We start from the raw sequence: 14,104 nt of genomic DNA on the forward strand, positions 1-14,104 counted from the left end.
GACTTGTTTGACTTGTTCTTCATCAGGCACATGTTATGCGTCCGGATAAAGCGAAAAATTAAGTACTCACCAGTACCTCATTACGGATAGACTCGGGGGTAACATTATTTTCTTCAAGAACTGCGTCAATTCTGTCACTAACCTCATTTAACCTCCTTTTTTTTTTCATTGAACTTTGAATTTAGGACCTGTAACTGCTCCTTAATTTTCGTGACCACGCCTTTGCTTTGTTCTTGATTGTGTTTGACTCGATCTTGATTCTTTTTGACTTGTTCTGGATTCTCTTCATGAATTTCTTTAACACGGTCATTCGTCACGTGCAAAAGCGACAAGAGCGTGTCCGCGTTCACCCCAGATGGCACGGCAGACCGTTGTTCGTTCTCGCACGTTGGCGGTTCTGCTATGGCCGCGTCATCTCCCTAATTCATACAGTGGCTTCCTACTAACGGTTTCGATTGTGACTGTCCCGCATTCTTGTCATCGTCTGAAGCCGATGGGTCGCTCATGCTCGCCTCGGGGCCACCGTCGCTTCCCTCTACGAGTGTTTCCGGCCCACAAGCTTTCCCCGCCGTCGCCTCTACCTAGTTCTTCACTCTCCTTTGCGACAAGACTTTTCGTCCTATATCTTGTTACTAAGTGCATTCCCAATGTTCTAAAACAGTTCTAATTATCCGATGGTTGTTAGTCAAATTCCCCCAAAAACATGAAAACTTACCCAACCTCGTAATGGTTCTTTACAAAAATTCCACAGACACTAAAATTACGTAATTGAAATCCAAGAGCACACTAGTTTGCAAAGCCGAAAACAACAACTTCAACCAGATGACAAATAAACAAGATGGCTGAGTGTATGTGAAAGAGAAAGAAGAAAAAATTCGATCTAAGTACGCTGTAAATATCTGGCTATTTCACAAAAGATTATTTCATTCTTGCTATTATCACACGCTGGGTCTCCGAATTTCTTTTCCTTTATTGAATTTCGATTCCCCACAAAGGGGGCGGGCTGGCAGCAGCTTAGTAGGCTGCTCTTCAGCCTACAGAATTCTTAAAACATAAGAAGATAAGAAACAATAAAATCAGGCGATAAAACGGTGACTTAAATTGTACAATGGCGGAAAATTGTGGTAAGTTAAAACATAAAACAAAGGGTGGGCGATGCTAATAAAGTACACAGGAAGCAGACAGGTAAAATAGTAGACAGACATTTAAAAAACATGGCGACAGTCTGGTTTCTGTTCGCAAGAGATACAAAAATCACACCCAGCGACAGTATGATGTCTGTTCGCAACACTTCGGAAAAGACACACAACACTCAACAAGCACTGAAAACAATGCACTAAAAAGTCGGCACGAAGATGACACACCACGGCCAAGGTAAGATAGGTGGGGAGGGGGGACCTGGACAGATGAGGGAAAAAAGGGGGAGGAGAGGAAAAACGAAGGGGGGGGGCGATGGAGGGAGAGGACTCATGAGGGGGGGCAGGGAAGACGCGACAGACAATGGGGAAAGGCAGAGGAGGGAAATGCAAAAGGACTCGTGGGAGATAAGGGAGGCAGAGAGGGTAGGCAGGGAGAAACAGAATGCAAGGGGGGGGGAGAGCCTAGGAAAAGGATAGAGAAAGGGACGGGGAGGTGAGGATCAGAGTTGATAACAGGGATAAATGGAGGGAGAGAGGACATCATCCGGGAGAGGGAGTTGACAGAAGCCACCCTTTGAAAGGAGATGAAGGGGGTAGAGATGGAGTGTAGGGGGGACACAACAGTGATGATGTGGCAGGGGGTGGGGATGGGAGAGAATAGGAGTAACCAGGGGATGAGGGGGATCAAGGCGGCGGGAGGTGTAGAGTAGGCAGATATGTTTGAGGAATAAGAGGAGATTGGGGAAAGGAATCAGGTCGTAGAGGATCTGTGTGGGGGACGGGAGGTGTATACGGAAGGCAAGGTGGAGTGCATGGCCCTCGAGGATCTGGAGGGACTTATAGAATTTGTGGGGGTGGATATTCAGGTGGGACTGGCATAACAAAGGATGGGACAGATTAAGGATTTGTAGGTGTGGAGGATGGCAGATAGGTTCAACCCCCATGTTCGGCCAGAGAGGAGTTTGTAGAGTCGGAGGCGTTTGTGGTCTTTGGACTGGATACAGGAGAGATGAGGGATCCAGGTGAGGTGACAGTCAATGGTGAGGCCAAGGTAGGTGACAGTGGGGGAGAGGCGGACAGGACGGGCGCAGATGGTAAGAGTGAAATCAAGGAGCCGGAAGGAGCGAGTGGTATGACCTATGATGATTGCCTGGGTCTTGGAAGGATTGATTTTCAGGAGCCACTGGTTACACCATGCGGAAAAAAGGTCAAGGTCATTCTGGAGAAGGCGTTGGGACCGTTGGAGGGTAGGAGTGATGGCAAGGAATGTGGTGTCATCGGCATACTGCAGAAGGTGTACGGGAGGGGGAGGGGGGTTTGTGCATATCTTCTGTGTACAGGAAGTAGAGGAGAGGGGAGAGGACAGAGGCCTGGGGCACACCTCGAGAGGGGTAGAATGTGCAGCAATCAGCGTTATGGATGGTAACATAGGAGGGGCGGCGGGAGAGGAAGGAGTCAATCAGACGGACGTGGTTGACAGAAAGGGCGTAGATCTGGAGTTTAAACACGAGACCTGGATGCCAGACACGCTCGTAGGCCTTTTCGAGGGAGACAAAAATGGCGGAGCGACGGGAGTTAAGCTGGAGGGAGAGGAGATGAGTGAGGCGTAGGAGTTGGTCATCGGCAGAGAAGGGTCGCCAGATGACACTGGGTTCTTTAAATGATTTTATTTCCTCTGAGACTGAATTTTAAGTGGACAAACTTTTATTTCAACGCAAAAAACGATCCCCCTTTCTTTGTACAGGGTTATCATAATTGAAGTTAAACTTTCAAAACGCTGTAGAAATAACACCACTGGTCAGAATGAAGTCAAATTGCAACGGAATATTAACAGAAAAGGGGGAAAACGTATGGCAGAAGAAATAAATAGTGTGAAAATTGATCAATAGATGGCGCTGTATGTCAGCATACTTAAATGAAAATGCGTGTCATGCACACGAGCCATTGCAGTTGCTATAAACACGCCGGGTAGACAGCTTTTCCTCCTTTCGCGTCTGCGACGTTCGCTATGACTGTCTCAATGCAGGATACCGCTCTGCATGTCAAGCTGTATTACAAGAATGATGACTGTGCATACGTCGCTCTGCAGAAGTTCCAGACACTGAAGGGTTTGAAGAAAGGCGTTGGTCCGATGACTGCTGTGGGTCTGGAGAAAATGATTTGGAAATTCGAAAAGTAGTGTTCTTTTGGTGTGCGACCTGGTAAAGGGAGGAAACGAACTGATTCGACGTCAGTGGAAGTATTGGCCACAGCAATGCAGGAGGAGACGAGTGGTGGTGTGCAAACGTGTAGTGCACGGAGAATTGCCCGAACATAGGACATACCCATGAGCACCCGTGAGACTCCGATTAACAGTTGGTCAGCGCATCGACGATCAAATAACACTATAAATAGTGAGTAAGACATTCACCTGAAAACGCAAGATTGTCGACCTTCTCGTTTGAATAAAACTTCCAAGGCAACTATATCTTAAAAACGACTAACAACAACCGACTGAGGTGGCGGAGTGGTTAGCACACTGGGCTCGCATTCGGGAGGACGACGGTTCAATCCCGCGTCCGGCCGTTCTGATTTAGGTTTTCCGTCATTTCCCTAAATCGTTTCAGGTAATTTGCGGGATGGTTCCTTTGAAAAGGCACGGCCGACTTCCTTCCCCGCCCTTTCCTAATCCGATGAGACCGATGACATCGCTGTCTGGTCTCCTCACCCAGACAACCCAACCAAACCCTCACCGACAACATAATGTTTTGGTCTTCCAAGGAACAATACCTGAATAATTGAATGTTCTTTTTGTGGTCTTCAGTCCAGAGACGCCTCCTCATCTCCAAACAACTATAGGAAATTACATTCTTCTCAATCTGCATATAGTATTCATTTCTTGGTCACCCTCCGCGAGTCGTACCCCCCACACCTCCCTCCAGTACTAAATTTGTGATCCCTTGATGTCTCAAAATGTGTCCTATCAATCGAACCCTTCTTCTAGTCGGGTTGTGCCAGAAACTTCTTTTCTCATCAGTTTTATTGAGCTCTTCCTCATTAGTTACGTGATCTACTCATCTAATCGTCAGCAGTCTTCTGCAGCACCACATTTCAAAAGGTTCTATCCTCTTCTTGTGTAGACTAACGTCCATGTTTCACTTCCATACATGGCTTCACTCTAGAGAACTTCTATCAGAAAAGCCTTTCTAACACCTATATCTGTATTCGATATCAACAAATTTCTCTTCTGCAGAAACACTTCTCTCGTCGTTTCCAGTGTTCATTTTATTTCCTCTCTACCTCGGCCATCGTCAGTGGTTTTGCTGCCAAATAGCAAAACTCATCAACTATTTCTAATCCAATTCTTTCAGCATCACCTGATGCTACCTTCCATTATCCTTGTCTTTCTTTTATTGATGTTCGTCTTATATCCTCCTTTCGGGACACTGGCCATTCCGTTTAACTGACTTTCCAAGTCTTTTGCTACCTCCGACAGAATTAGAGTACCATCGGCAAATTTCCAAGTTTTCGTTTCTTTTCCTTGAACTTTAAATCCTACTCCAAATTTTTCTTCGGTTTCCGTTACGGCTTGCTCGATGAATAGATTGAATAACGTCGGGAATAGGCTACAAACCTATATCGCTCTCTTCTCACCCACTGGTTCCCTTTCATGCCCTTTGTCTCTTATAACTGCCATGTAGTCCCTGTACAAGTTGTAAGTAGGCTTTCTCTCCCTGTATTTTACTGCTACTATCTTCAGAATTTCAAAGAGAGTATTCCAGTCAACATTGTCAAAAGCTTTATCGAAATCTAGAAATACTATAAATGTAGATTTTCCTTTCCTTACCCTACCCTGTAATGTAAATCGTAGGGTCAGTATCGTGTCACGTGTTCCTACATTTCTCCAAAATTCAAAGAGATCTTCCATAAGGTACCAGTTTTTCCATTCTTCTGTAAAAATTTCGTGTTACTGATTTGCAACCATGATTCATTAAACTAATAGTTCGGGAACTTCCACAACTGTCAGTACCTACTTCCTTTGGAATTGGAATTATTATATTCTTCTTGCTGTGTGAGGGTACTTCCTCTGTTTTATACTTCTTATACACCAAATGGTATGATTTCGTCATGGCTATTTCTCCCAAGGCTATCAGTAGTACTGACGGAACGTCTTTTACTCCCGGGGCCTTGTTTCTACTTGGGTGTATCATTGCTCTATCAAATTCTTCTCGTAGTTTCGTATCTCCCATCTAACACTCATTTACGTCCGCTCCCCTTTCTATAACATTACTTTCATGTTTATCTTCTGTATACTCCTTACAACTTTCAGCTTTCCCTTCTTTAGTTAGGACTGGTTTTCCATCCGATCCCTTGATACTACGCCTTCTCATTTCTCCAAAGGCCTCTTTAAATTCCCCGTTGGGCATTGTCAATTCCTCTATTGTGGTATGATACTAAATCCTTACATTTGTCCTGTAGCCATTCCTGCTTATTCATTTTGCACTTTTTAGACATTTGTGTACCCTTTCACCTGCTTCGTTCGCTGAATTCCTAAATTTTCTCCTTTTATCAGTTAAATCCAATATCTCCCGTGTTATCCAAAGATTTCTACTGATCCTAGTCTGTTTGCTTATTTGATCCTCTGTTGCCTTTCGAATTTCATCTCTTAAATCGAACCATTCGTCTTCTACTATGTTCCTTTACCCTGTTCTAGCGATCTGTCGCCTAATGCTCCCTCCGATACTTTAAACAACCTCGCCTTCTTTCAACTTATCCGGGTCTCATCTCCTTAATTTCCAACATTTTTCCAACTTCTTCAGTTTTAATCAACAGTTCATAAGTAATAAATTTTTGTCAGAGTCCACACCTCCACTAGAAATGTTTTATAATGTAAAACATGTTTTCTAATTATCTATTTAGCATTATATAGTCAATCTGAAACTTTACGTATCTCCAGGTCTCTTCACTTACATAAACTACTTTCATGATTCTTAAACCAAGCATTTGTGATGTTCAAAATCCTACCAGGCGGTTTCCTCTTTCATTCCATTTCCTCATTCCATATCCACTTACTATTTTTCCTTCTCTTTCTTTTCCTACTATCGAGTTCCATTCATTTTTTCAATTTCTTCATCACATGTTTACCTCGTTGGCATATAAACTTGTATTACTGTCGTCGGTGTTGGATTTGTGATTATTTTGGCGACAATAATGCGTTGACTATGTTGTTCATATTAGCTTACTCGCATTCCGATTTTCCTATTCATTATTAGACCTATTCCTGCATTACCCCTATTTCATTTTGTATTTATAGCCCTGTATTCACCTGACCAGAAATCTTATTCCTCCTGCCGCCAAACTTCACTACATCTACATCTACATACGTACTACGCAATCCACCATGCGGTGCGTGGCAGAGGGTACCTCGTACCACAACTAGCATCTTCTCTCCCTGTTCCACTCCCAAACAGAACGAGGGAAAAATGCTATATGCCTTTGTACGAGCCCTAATCTCTCTTATCTTATCTTTGTGATCTTTCTGCGAAATGTAAGTTGGCGGCAGTAAAATTGTACTGCAGTCAGCCTCAAATGCTGGTTCTCTAAATTTCCTCAGTAGCGATTCACGAAAAGAACGCCTCCTTTCCTCTAGAGACTCCCACCCGAGTTCCTGAAGCATTTCCGTAACACTAGCGTGATGATCAGACCTACCAGTAACAAATCTAGCAGCCCGCCTCTGAATTGCTTCTATATTCTCCCTCAATCCGACCTGATATGGATCCCAAATGCTCGAGCAGTACTCAAGAATAGGTCGTATTAGTGTTTTATAAGCGGTCTCCCTTACTGATGAACCACATCTTCCCAAAATTCTACCAATGAACCGAAGACGACTATCCGCCTTCCCCACAACTGTCATTACATGCTTGTCCCACTTCATGTCGCTCTGCAATGTTACACCCAAATATTTAATTGACGTGACTGTGTCAAGCGCTACACTACTAATGGAGTATTCAAACATTACAGGATTCTTTTTCCTATTCATCTGCATTAATTTACATTTATCTATATTTAGAGTTAGCTGCCATTCTTTACACCAATCACAAATCCTGTCCAAGTCATCTTGTATCCTCCTACAGTCACTCATTGACGACACCTTCCCGTACACCACAGTATCATCAGCAAATAGCCGCACATTGCTATGCACCCTATTCAAAAGATCATTTATGTAGATAGAAAACAACAGCGGACCTACCACACTTCCCTGGGGCACTCCAGATGATACCCTTACCTCCGATGAAGACTCACCATCGAGGACAGCGTACTGGGTTCTATTACTTAAGAAGTCTTCGAGCCACTCACATACTTGGGAACCAATCCCATATGCTCCTACCTTAGTTAGGAGTCTGCAGTGGGGCACCGAGTCAAACGCTTTCCGGAAGTCGAGGAATATGGCATCTGTCTGATACCCTTCATCCATGGTTCGCAAGATGTCATGTGAAAAAAGGGCGAGTTGCGTTTCGCAGGAGTGATGCTTTCTAAAGCCGTGCTGATGCATGGACAGCAACTTCTCTGTCTCAAGGAAATTCATTATATTCGAACTGAGAATATGTTCGAGAATCCTGCAACAAACCGATGTTAAGGATATTGGTCTGTAATTTTGAAGATCCGTCCTTCTACCCTTCTTATATACAGGCGTCACCTGCGCTTTTTTCCGGTCCCTCGGGACTTTACGTTGGGCAAGAGATTCGCGATAAATGGTAGCTAAGTAAGGAGCCAATGCAGTAGAGTAATCTCTGTAAAACCGAATTGGAATCCCATCAGGACCTGGCGATTTATTTACACTCCTGGAAATGGAAAAAAGAACACATTGACACCGGTGTGTCAGACCCACCATACTTGCTCCGGACACTGCGAGAGGGCTGTACAAGCAATGATCACACGCACGGCACAGCGGACCCACCAGGAACCGCGGTGTTGGCCGTCGAATGGCGCTAGCTGCGCAGCATTTGTGCACCGCCGCCGTCAGTGTCAGCCAGTTTGCCGTGGCATACGGAGCTCCATCGCAGTCTTTAACACTGGTAGCATGCCGCGACAGCGTGGACGTGAACCGTATGTGCAGTTGACGGACTTTGAGCGAGGGCGTATAGTGGGCATGCGGGAGGCCGGGTGGACGTACCGCCGAATTGCTCAACACGTGGGGCGTGAGGTCTCCACAGTACATCGATGTTGTCGCCAGTGGTCGGCGGAAGGTGCACGTGCCCGTCGACCTGGGACCGGACCGCAGCAACGCACGGATGCACGCCAAGACCGTAGGATCCTACGCAGTGCCGTAGGGGACCGCACCGCCACTTCCCAGCAAATTAGGGACACTGTTGCTCCTGGGGTATCGGCGAGGACCATTCGCAACCGTCTCCATGAAGCTGGGCTACGGTCCCGCACACCGTTAGGCCGTCTCCCGCTCACGCCCCAACATCGTGCAGCCCGCCTCCAGTGGTGTCGCGACAGGCGTGAATGGAGGGACGAATGGAGACGTGTCGTCTTCAGCAATGAGAGTCGCTTCTGCCTTGGTGCCAATGATGGTCGTATGTGTGTTTGGCGCCGTGCAGGTGAGCACCACAATCAGGACTGCATACGACCGAGGCACACAGGGCCAACACCCGGCATCATGGTGTGGGGAGCGATCTCCTACACTGGCCGTACACCACTGGTGATCGTCGAGGGGACACTGAATAGTGCACGGTACATCCAAACCCTCATCGAACCCATCGTTCTACCATTCCTAGACCGGCAAGGGAACGTGCTGTTCCAACAGGACAATACACGTCCGCATGTATCCCGTGCCACCAAACGTGCTCTAGAAGGTGTAAGTCAACTACCCTGGCCAGCAAGATCTCCGGATCTGTCCCCCATTGAGCATGTTTGGGACTGGATGAAGCGTTGTCTCACGCGGTCTGCACGTCCAGCACGAACGCTGGTCCAACTGAGGCGCCAGGTGGAAATGGCATGGCAAGCCGTTCCACAGGACTACATCCAGCATCTCTACGATCGTCTCCATGGGAGAATAGCAGCCTGCATTGCTGCGAAAGGTGGATATACACTGTACTAGTGCCGACATTGTGCATGCTCTGTTGCCTGTGTCTAAGTGCCTGTGGTTCTGTCAGTGTGATCATGTGATGTATCTGACCCCAGGAATGTGTCAATAAAGTTTCCCCTTCCTGGGACAATGAATTCACGGTGTTCTTATTTCAATTTCCAGGAGTGTATTTTCAACCCATTCAGCTGCTTCACAACCCCAGAGATGTCTATCACTATGTCCTCCATACGGGAATCTGTGCGAGAATCAAACGGCGGTATGTTTGTACGATTCTCCTGCGTGAAAGATTTCTCAAATGCTAAATTTAAAATTTCAGCTTTCGTTTTGCTGTCTTCCGTTGCCAGGCCAGACTGATTTTACGTAAGACCAGAATTTCCTTGGGTTTTCAACAAGATCTTTTACTAGAGTATGACGGTGGTAGTGGTTGAATGCTTCGCGCATCGCTCTTTTTACAGCAGCACCAATCTCTACTAACTTTTGCCTGTCCTCATTCTCCCCATCTTTCTTGTACCGCGAGTGCAACTGCCTTTGCTTCCTGAGCATTCTCCGAATTGCGCTGTTAAACCGCGGTGGGTCTTTTCCGTCCGTAACCCACTTTTCGGCACATACTTGCCCAATGTGTGATTTACAATGTGTTTAAAATTTGCCCATAATTCTTCCACGTCCATCATACTGGAAGTAAATGAAGTCGATTCATTTACTAAGTGGGATGCTAACAACTGCTTATCTGCTCTTTCTAGTAATAATACTCTCCTAGTCTTCTTGAGCGACTTTCGTAACCATAGTCGTAATGACAACATCATGATCACTAATCCCTGTCTCAACACTGACACAGTCGATGTGGTCTGGTCTGTTCGTGGCTACCAGATCTAAAATATTTCCATTACGCGTTGGCTGTCGATTTAGCTGCTCAAGACAGTTTTCGGATAATGTGTTCAAAAGTAATTCACACGACGGCTTGTCTGTACCACCTGTTATGAATCCATAGACATCCCAGTCTATACTAGGTAGGTTGAAGTCGCCGCCGACTAATATAGTATGATCTGGGTACTTCTGTGGTACAGAATGTAGACTCCCTTTGAATGATTCTAGAACTGTCACAGTGGAACCTGGTGGCCGGTAATAACACCCCACAATTAACTTTATTTCCCCTAGCCCTGTTAAACGTGTCCAGATAACTTCACAATCACACTCAACGTCGACCTCAGTAGACAAAATATTTTTGCCAACTGCAATGAAGACACCACCTCCTACGGTGTCTAATCTGTCTTTCCGATACACGTTCCAACCCTCATTAAATATTTCAGAACTTCCAATCTCAGGGTTCAGCCAGGCGTTAGTACCGAGAATAATTTGCGCGCCACACGCTTCCTGGAGGGCAGTAAATTCAGGAATTTTATTCCGAACACTTTGAAAATTTACTGCTAATATCTTGATAGCTGAAGTGTCTTTACACTGAGCGCGTCCTGATTTCCCTGCCTGCACGTCGACTGGTGAGTGTTCAGCAGCACACCTCGCACTACTGCCTAGCCTAAAAAACCCCCATGTGCACGCCACAAGTACTCTGCTACCCGAGTAGCCGTTTCCTTTGTGTGGTGGACCCCTGACCTATCTAGGGGCGACCTACAACTCGCCATCCAATAACGCCATCCAAGACCGTCACAGAGTCGACGAAGCCTCTCGTTGAGACCCTCCACTCGCCTCCAAACCAAAGGACCCCGATCAACTCTGGGAACGATGCTGCAAATAGATAGCTCTGCTTGCACCCCGCGTGGTAGGCTAGCGGTCTTCACCAAATCCGCCAGCCGCCTGTACGAACTGAGGATCGCCTCAGAACCAAAGCGACAGGCATCATTTGTGCCGACGTGAGCAACTACTTGGAGACGACTGCACCCCGTACGCTCGATAGCCGCAGGCAAGGCTGCCTCCACATCTTGGATGAGGCCCCCCGGCAGACAATCGGGGTGCACGTTGGATTTCTTTCCAGCCCTGTTCGCTATTTCCCTAAGGGGCTCCATCACCCGACTAACGTTGGAGCTCCCAATAACCCGCAAGCCTTTGCCCCCCTGTGCCTGCTCTGGCCCTGCTGAAGGAGCGGCCACCTGCCCACTGACAGGATGAACGGGCGAGGCCAGCCGGCCAGCCTCCACATTGGCCCTCCGCCTCGAACGACGCGAACGCGTTGCAGTCCGCCACTCACCCCGAGGTTAGGGCGGCCCCAACGCACCGGGTACACTAGTAGGTGCCTAGGCGCCTGAGTCAGCGGACGCAGCAAGCGACACCTGGGGTGTCTCAAGCGACGCGCCAGACCCTCCGCCGTCGCTGCACCTCGAGGCAGCAGCCTGAAGGCGGCTGACCGTGGCCAACAGCACTCTCAGCTGCTCGCGAACCGCGGCCAGTTCCTCCTGCGCCCGCGCACAGCACACACACACCCTATCCACCCTACTGCTAATATCTAACGACTCCGCGAATTTATACTCTACGGCTGTCAGTAACCAATATTACTCCTCTTAAATAGGAGAATACGCAAGGATTTTATGTAATTAAATATGCAAGCGCACAAACACTCGGAAAGGAATTAACACTCAAACTACAAAACAAATATGAAAGCTAAATATGCGACTCGCTACTGCACTGCTGCTGCACTGCTGCTGCACTGATACTTCACCAGCGGCTGCTCAAGGCTCAATGAGCTGTGTCGAAAGCGCACTGACTGTCCAAAACAAGCAACTGACTAACGACTCCGCAAATTTATACTATACAGCTATCAGTAAGCAATATTACTCCTCTCAAATACGAGAATACGCAAGGATTTTATGAAATTAAATATGCAAGCGCACAAACACTCGGAAATTAATTAGGAATCAAACTACAAAACAAATATGAAAGCTAAATATGCGACTCGCTACTGCACTACTGCTGCACTCACATCTGACGTCAACCTGTCTGTTTCCTTTTTTAATTCTCTAACCTACCTTGGCAATTAAGGGATCTAACACTCCAAGCTCCGATCCGTAGAACGTCATTTCTGTTTTTCCTGATGACGACGTCCTCCTGAGTAGCCCCCGCCCGGAGATCCAATTGGGAGACTATTTTACGTCCGGAATATTTTACCTAAGAGGATGTCGTCAACATTTAACCATACAGTAAAGCTATGTAATAAACATAGAGCTAATGGGCTCAGATGCAACAAAGTCCGTTTATTTTACTCATTCGAAGTTTAGTAACTTCGCTACATGTCAAGCAAAGGTGATCTCAGGCCTACGTCAGCAAATGTCGAAGGGACTGATGATTTCACTGAGCCTAACTATTTCAAGAAAGTAAAATCGTTGTCCGGCACGATAAATGCTTGTGGTAAATTTATATGCCGTGAAGTCGTCATATCTCCTCAATCGAATTAGAATAATAGGATACAAACTGCTGTGCTTCAGGCAACTTTCTTGAAAGTACATAACGGATGTATGCTTTCGGCCTGGCTACGTTTACGTCAGGGAAACATTTCGTGCTAGCTACAAATACTTTTCTGTTCGAGATAGGTACTGTTCTTTCAGTTAAGTCCCCCAACGACACAGAACAACCGTTAGCATACATGTCTAGTGTATAAACATGATCACAGGTGAGTTACAACAGAACAGAAAATGAGGTGCTGGATATTATTTACAGTATTTAAAAATTCCGTATTTTCTTACACAGTACAATTTTGGAACGCCGTTTATTTCCATGGCCTATTTGTGATCAACTATGCGACTCTACTCCGTACACATAGAACCCAGATGTCATCTGCAGCATCAGCAGCTATAATGCGGGCACGAGGAACAATCTTCGCCAAAGACGGATCACCACAAACCACCATAACCGATACTAGCCTCCTGTTGTTATTAGACGAGTTCTAAACGAACGGCCCGACACATGTAACCAACACTTCCTTTTCTTCCTGGATAAAAGTCTTAAGCAGAGTGGTGCGTTAGAACTTTTAAGGCCTCAGTGAACAGAAGAACGACGACGGCGGCCTCTGATATACCACTGACATGCTTCGTCATGTTGTGTAGAATCACGACCGTACATGGCTGTAGCCCAACCAACATGCTACGTAGGAGCAGGCAACGTAATTCCTTGTGTCTCCTACGTGGGACCAAGTGAGATCGCACCGGATGATAGTACGGGCTGTGTAGACTAAGCCTGAAAATGCAGCCGCACACGAAAGAGGTATTTATTAATTAAAGAGGACGCCAATTGACTGAATTACCGACGAGACAACAGCAACTCAGTGTCATTGCAGTCAGCTCTGGCTATGGCACCTCGTTGACGTTACGCCCTAAGACAACCTCGTCAGATCCCAAGAAGCCATCTAAAGGCCATTTCACACTGGCCGTCTCGTCACGTCATGTCACGGCACGTCAAGGTTTATCAGGTCGAAAGTTTTGACGGAAGACATTTTTCTCCTTTGCTGATCACGTGTCCCCAAGCTCATTCCTTCCGTAGCACAGCCATGAGCTCATCTCCATACATGGTTTTGTAGTGCTTAACGTGGATAACATCAGTTGTTATTCGTTATTTGTTGTAAATTTTTTCGTTCGTTAGTTCTATCGTTTAAATGTATAATTTTATAATGAATGATGCAAGTTAATTAAAGAAATGGGGCAGCAGTCTCAATTGCACGACATGAGCGTACTAAATTACTTGCTCTCTACTACATTTATAAAGGAGATTTTTATGCGTACCGGTACCGTATTTAACATTTTACAATGAAAAGGACTGCAAAATGGCTGGATCTTGAATCGGAAAAAGTACTGTGGGTACGATGAGGTTCATTAGTAAGCGGAGTTTCTTTGCACGTTGTCGGGCATTTGTAATGTTTGATAAACAAATCCACTGAAGCCTTCAGCCACCGCAA

Source organism: Schistocerca piceifrons, chromosome X (genome assembly GCF_021461385.2).
Source record: "Schistocerca piceifrons isolate TAMUIC-IGC-003096 chromosome X, iqSchPice1.1, whole genome shotgun sequence".
NCBI lineage: Eukaryota > Metazoa > Arthropoda > Insecta > Orthoptera > Acrididae > Schistocerca > Schistocerca piceifrons.